This window comes from Lacerta agilis, chromosome 6 (assembly GCF_009819535.1).
Source record: "Lacerta agilis isolate rLacAgi1 chromosome 6, rLacAgi1.pri, whole genome shotgun sequence".
Classification (NCBI taxonomy): Eukaryota; Metazoa; Chordata; class Lepidosauria; order Squamata; family Lacertidae; genus Lacerta; species Lacerta agilis.
Genome location: NC_046317.1, coordinates 85,194,920 through 85,201,630, shown reverse-complemented (window position 1 = coordinate 85,201,630; position 6,711 = coordinate 85,194,920).

Genomic DNA, 6,711 nt, shown 5'->3' with positions numbered 1-6,711 from the left:
CTTTGAGACTCCTTCGCGTAGTGATAAAGCGGGATATCAAATCCAAACTCTTCTTCTTCTTCTTCTTCTTCTTCTTCTTCTTCTTCTTCTTCTTCTTCTTCTTCTTCTTCTTAACACATTACCTGTAATTCAGCCATTGTTCATGTGAAATTTAACGTTGTATGGTACAGTGGTACCTTGGTTCTCAAACTGAATCAGTTCCGCAAGTCCGTTCCAAAACCAAAGCGTTCCAAAACCAAGGCACACTTTCCCATAGAAAGTAACGCAAAACGGATTTATCTGTTCCACTTTTAAAAACAACCCCAAAACAGAAATTTAACATGAATTTTACTGTCTAATGAGACCATTGATCCATAAAATGAAAGCAATAATCAATGCACTGTACTATAAAATAAATAAGACAGTATTGTAGATGATTAAAATTAAAATTATTATTTTTTTCTTACCTGCACTGATGATAGTCATTGTTTGGATGGGGGGCTTTTATCCATTTCCGTAGTCACACAATCAATCAATCAGTCAATCAATCAGTAGCTGAACTGGGTTCCACACAGCCACAAAAAAAATTTAACTGAAAAAGCCTCAAAAACAAAAACGCAAAATAAATAGCAAAAACAAAAGTGACAAATTTAATCCATACTGGAAGTCTGTTTTACTGTCAAAATGTTCGAAAACCAAGGCACAGCTTCTGAGAGCCAGTGTGGTGTAGTGGTTAAGAGTGGTAGACTCGTTATCTGGGGAACCGGGTTCGCGTCTCCGCTCCTCCACATGCAGCTGCTGGGTGACCTTGGGCTAGTCACACTTCTCTGAAGTCTCTCAGCCCCACTCACCTCACAGAGTGTTTGTTGTGGGGGAGGAAGGGAAAGGAGAATGTGAGCCACTTTGAGACTCCTTTGGGTAGTGAAAAGCGGGATATCAAATCCAAACTCTTCTTCTTCTTCGTCTTCTTCTTCTTCTTCTTCTGATTGGTGCAGGTGCCCTGGAAACAATAGCTGACAACCACATTGGGCGTTTGGCTTCCGAAAAATGTTTGAAAACTGGAACACTTACTTCTGGGTTTTCGGTGTTTGGGAACCAAGGCATTTGAGAACCAAGGTAGCACTGTATTGAATTTTATGGAGGGAAGTGGACGAGTTTAAGTGTGGGCAGTGCCTACTGGACTCACATCGCTGCCCGTTTAAGTGTGCTTACTTTCCGGCTGCACAACCTGCAAAACTTCTGAATTGTAAATAAAATGTGCATTATGAAAGGCCCTTGAAGACAGCTCTCCGAGTGATGGGAAACTGACCCTGAAAAGCTGATTTCCCATTACTTGGAGAAGCAGAGAGGGGGAAACAGCACATTTGCTCAGTTTGCTGAACCCAGTGTTTTCTGTTGCTGAAGAATTGACAAGGAGTGATATAGTGGCACTAAGAAGTGCAGAAGTGAGAGAAAGCTAGTAGTTTTCCCACAGCAGGGATGCAGAAGAGGATGGGCGATTATGAGCAGAGAGCTTGTGTGGAGGGACAGGTAGCCAGCCGTGTGTCGTGCCGCTAACTTCTCCCTAGGATTACAAGAAACTGTTTGCATGTTTAAATACATCTCTGCAACCTAGAAATCTGCTGTGCTTAATTTTGTTTCACATCCTCCCTCCAGGAAGGCCAGACTAGCATTCAACTCGACAAATGTCTCCTTAAACCAATATATGCCTAATTCTACACCCATGCATCACCACACTTGACCAGTGGCACATAGATTTTAGAACTGGAAGTGCAGCTACTAAACAGATTCACAGCTGTGTGGGAAATGATTCTTAAATCCAAAGCATAATTAAATAAAATTCCTTTCCTAGTTTTTCATCACTTGTGGGAACCTTTGATTTATAAACATTCCACTTAATTCACCAGCAGCAATGGACTTCTTAGAAGGTTTGTTGTCTCCTGCACATTTACATAAATCTGATCATCCCCAGGCATTTTAAATGCCTTATGTCCCTGAACTGCTATAGTGGAAAGGAGACAGTGACACCCACTGTTCAAACAGTAACATGACTGCAGATTTTTTGAGCTTTTTGAGCTGGTGCAGATTTGAGTTACTGCTTCAATCAGATATTTATTTGAGCTGATGGGCTGCCTCCTGCTATGGGCTCAGAGCAGGTTTCAGAGCTTTATTCACCTTTTTCAAATATCACAGTTCCACACTATTTAAGAATAAGAATATTCATTAAAAATCAACTTGAAAGGAACTGAGGAACATGGGGGTTGTTGTTGTTGTTGTTCAATCATTCAGTCGTATCCGACTCTTCGTGACCCCATGGACCAGAGCACGCCAGGCACGCCTATCCTCCACTGCCTCTCGCAGTTTGGCCAAACTCATGTTAGTAGCTTCGAGAACACTGTCCAACCATCTCATCCTCTGTCGTCCCCTTCTCCTTGTGCCCTCCATCTTTCCCAACATCAGGGTCTTTTCTAGGGAGTCTTCTCTTCTCATGAGGTGGCCAAAGTACTGGAGCCTCAACTTCAGGATCTTCTAGTGAGCACTCAGGGCTGATTTCTTTAAGAATGGATAGGTTTGATCTTCTTGCAGTTCATGGGACTCTCAAGAGTCTCCTCCAGCACCATAATTCAAAAGCATCAATTCTTCAGTGATCAGCCTGCTTCAGGGTCCAGCTCTCACTTCTGTACATCACTACTGGGAAAACCATAGCTTTAACATGGGGGTACAGAAGCTAAATAACTTAAAATTGATAGTTTTACACATAGAATAGAATTATTACTAGTTATTAATTTATCTACCGCTTAATGCCAAAATAGGCTTCAGGTAAGTGGTCTACAAGTATAAGAGTCAATTACACAAGCATTAAAAAAAGAAACATAATTAACATACACAATTAAACTACGCAACAAAATGATAAAATACGAATATTCATAATTAAAATATTAAGTAAAACAACACAGTAATTAGAATGTGGCTCCTACAACTTTCAGACTTAACATATAGAATACGAGAACAAGAAGAACATACGTTTAAAGAAGATTGGAAAACGTTTATTGAATATATGGAAAATAATTGTGTACGGCTGAAAATGCAGCATAAAGATAAATTCAACAGTGTGAATAAGTTTTGATGGGTGTAATAATGGAAAACCGACTGGTATAGTTTTTGTAAAATATGCAGGGATATAAGCTATGTAAAATAAACCATGGAAAGAGAAGAAGGGAAGTCATTGATATCTTAAGTATGTAAAATGTTTATCTGAAATGGTAAAACAGAAAATTTAATAAAAATCATATTAAAGAATTTGCCTGGAGGCGGTTGGAGGATGGATGGCGGTTAACGGATTGAGGTTGAATCCTGACAAGACAGAAGTACTGTTTCTGGGGGATAGGGGGCGAGTGGGTGTGGGGGACTCCCTGGTCCTGAATGGGGTAACTGTGCCCCTGAAGGACCAGGTGCGCAGCCTGGGAGTCATTTTGGACTCACAGCTGTCCATGGAGGCACAGGTTAATTCTGTGTCCAGGGCGGCTGTCTACCAGCTCCATCTGGTACGCAGGCTGAGACCCTACCTGCCCGCAGACTGTCTCGCCAGAGTGGTGCATGCTCTGGTTATCTCCCGCTTGGACTACTGCAATGCACTCTACATGGGGCTACCTTTGAAGGTGACCTGGAAACTGCAATTAATCCAGAATGCGGCAGCTAGACTGGTGACTGGGAGTGGCCACCGGGACCACATAACACCGGTCCTGAGAGATCTACATTGGCTCCCAGTACGTTTCCGAGCACAATTCAAAGTGTTGGTGCTGACCTTTAAAGCCCTAAATGGCCTCGGTCCTGTATACCTGAAGGAGCGTCTCCACCCCCATCATTCAGCCCGTACACTGAGATCCAGCGCCGAGGGCCTTCTGTCGGTTCCCTCACCGCGAGAAGCAAAACTACAGGGAACCAGGCAGAGGGCCTTCTTGGTAGTGCCGCCCGCCCTGTGGAATGCCCTCCCATCAGAAGTCAAGGGAATAAACAACTACCTGACATTCAGAAAATACCTGAAGGCAGCCCTGTTTAGGGAAGTTTTTAAACTGTGATATTTTAAATGTATTTTAATGTTTGGTGGAAGCTGCCCAGAGTACCCCAGATGGGCGGGGTACAAATAAATTATTATTATTATTATTATTATTATTATTATTATTATTATTATTATTATTATTAAAATGTGACTGCTAGCCCCAAAGATTATGTTCTGTTTCCACTGTCTGAGGTGAAGTGCCTCTGAATTTCAGTTTCTGGGAATCGCAAGTGCTGGGGTTCATGCAGCCCTTAAGGTATCCTGGACCGAAGTTTCTGTATTAATTCAAGAACTTTTAACCTGGGCTCTAAGCATATGGGCAACCGGAGCATTAGTTATAGCAGAGCTGTCAGCTGTCTGCCCCCATCAGCAGTCTAGCTACTGAATTCTGCACTAGCTAGAGCTTCCAGATCAGGGCAGAAAGGCAGCCCCACATAGAGCATATTATAGTCTGCCTGCGATATGCAAAGTTGAATCAAGCCATTGTGTCAACTAACCCAGTGCTGGTCTCAGCAGTCGAAGGCAGGGGTCTCAGGCAGGGGTCTTTGCCATCACCTGCTCCCTGAGATTCTCTTCAAAGGTGATGCCAGGGAGTTAACCTTTTGTATGTACAGCATGCACTCAGCTGCTGAGCGGCAACTGCTCTCGTGAACTGCGCAAGAAGGTGAGCGACTCTTAACTTATACAAGGAGTTCAGGCACGTGCTGGGAATAACTCTGTCTGAAACCACACAGAGCCACTGACAGTCTGTGTAGACAACACTGAGCTAGACAGATTGATGGCCTGATCCATTGCTATAGCTCAGGTGGAGTCAAAACACATATAAAAGAAACCTGCAAAAATGCTTTTTTTTAAAAAAAAAAACGTTTTGAAAAATATATTTAATTTGCCATAGCTTACCATCGCCATCTAGTGTCAAATTTGTATATTGCACTTTGCAACACACTTAAAACATTTTATCTGCAGCTGCAAAGCTGAGTCTCCGTCAGTACAGCACGAGACTCTAAATCTCAGAGTCATGGGTTTGAGTCCCACACTGGGCAAACGTTTCCTGCATTGCAGGGGGTTGGACTAGATGACCCTTGTGGTCCCTTCCAGCTATCTACAGTTCTATGACTCTGTTAATCTACAACCCAGTAGAATACAGCTTTCCATGTTCCTATGTGTTCCCAGACATTCCCTGTTGAGAAAAAGAATGTTCAGCTTTTGAAGTGGGGGAGAGGGCAGAGAAACAAGGAATCCGTCTCTTGTCACTTCAAGTAATGTTTTTTGGGGGTGAGAAATTCAACAAAGCTGGACGATCCATCACTGTCACCACTATTAACTTTTTTGGGAGGGGGGGAGAGGAAACCAATCTGAAAACCCATGACTGTCACTCCTTAACTATAGTTGGAGGATCTGAAATTTTGGAATAGTGAATTCTATGTACCATTTATATGTACCTGAGGTTTTGGGGTGGGGGCAAGTCATGTGCCCAGCATCACTGGTGTATGCCTTTCAAGTGCCCTGAGCAAAGTAAATGAAGGTTTCCCTCCAAATGATGGAGGAAAAGCTAAAGCTAAAAAATTATTGTTGTGGAGGAAATAATAGAATTTTAGAGTTGGAAAGGGCCGCAAGGGTCATCTAGTCCAACCCCTTGCAATGCAGGAATCTTTTGCCCAGTGTGGGGATCGAACCCTGAGATTAACAGTCTCATGCTCTACCCACTGAGCTATGGAGTTGGAGAGAGTCTAAGATGGGGTTATAGGCATAGCTGTCAACTTTTTCATTTTTTTAAGGGAAATTCTCTTATTCCGAATAGGATTCCTCGCAAGAAAAGTTGACAGCTATGGTTATAGGACCCAGAAGCAGGATCTCGGGTACACAGGGCAAGGCAAGCCATGCCCATGAGTCACTTAGCACAAAAGAGCCCCGATTGAATCCCAAAAGGGCTGTGCTTGGGCTTCATTCCTTAAAGTTTAAACTTTAAAGGGCCACTGGAGCTCACAAGATTGCATCAGTTGGTATCAGGTGTTGTTGGTTCACTCATTCTGTTGCTGTGCCTCTTGGCATCTGACCTGGACTAATGACTCACTGTGGTTTATTGCCTTGGCTCTCAGCTATTGCAAAAGCGGGAGGAAATTATCTGAGCCATTGAAACCATAAACTGCACTTTTCCTGTGAACACCTTTTGTTGCTTTAGTTCTCAGGTACCTTTGTGATGATTCTCACCTGTTGCTCTGAAATCAGTGTCAGCCTGTCTTGGTCTTGGTAACCTGTACTTTCGTGCCAAACATAGTTAACAATAGCACCATGAACAAACGGAACCAACCGTACTTCCCTTCCTGCACCAGAGACCTGCGTGGCTCGGAAGTGTGCTCTCTGATCCACACACAGTTGCACCAATAAAACGTCACTTGGGCTACTTTGGATACCATTTCTCTGAAGTAGGAATCTCCATGTATCTTGATGGCAAGTGTGCTCCGATGAATCAGACTTAAGTCTGAAAGACAGCGGTTCAGATCCCAGATCTGCTGTGCGTTTTCGGATTAGAGGCAAGGCGTTTATTCTCATTCTCAGTCCTCCACCTGTAAAATGGGAACAAACCAACAAACACCTGACAAAGATGCTGTAAAGCCGCATGCAATGACGTTTGTAATGAATTTGGCAGATTACATGCCATATAAATAAAT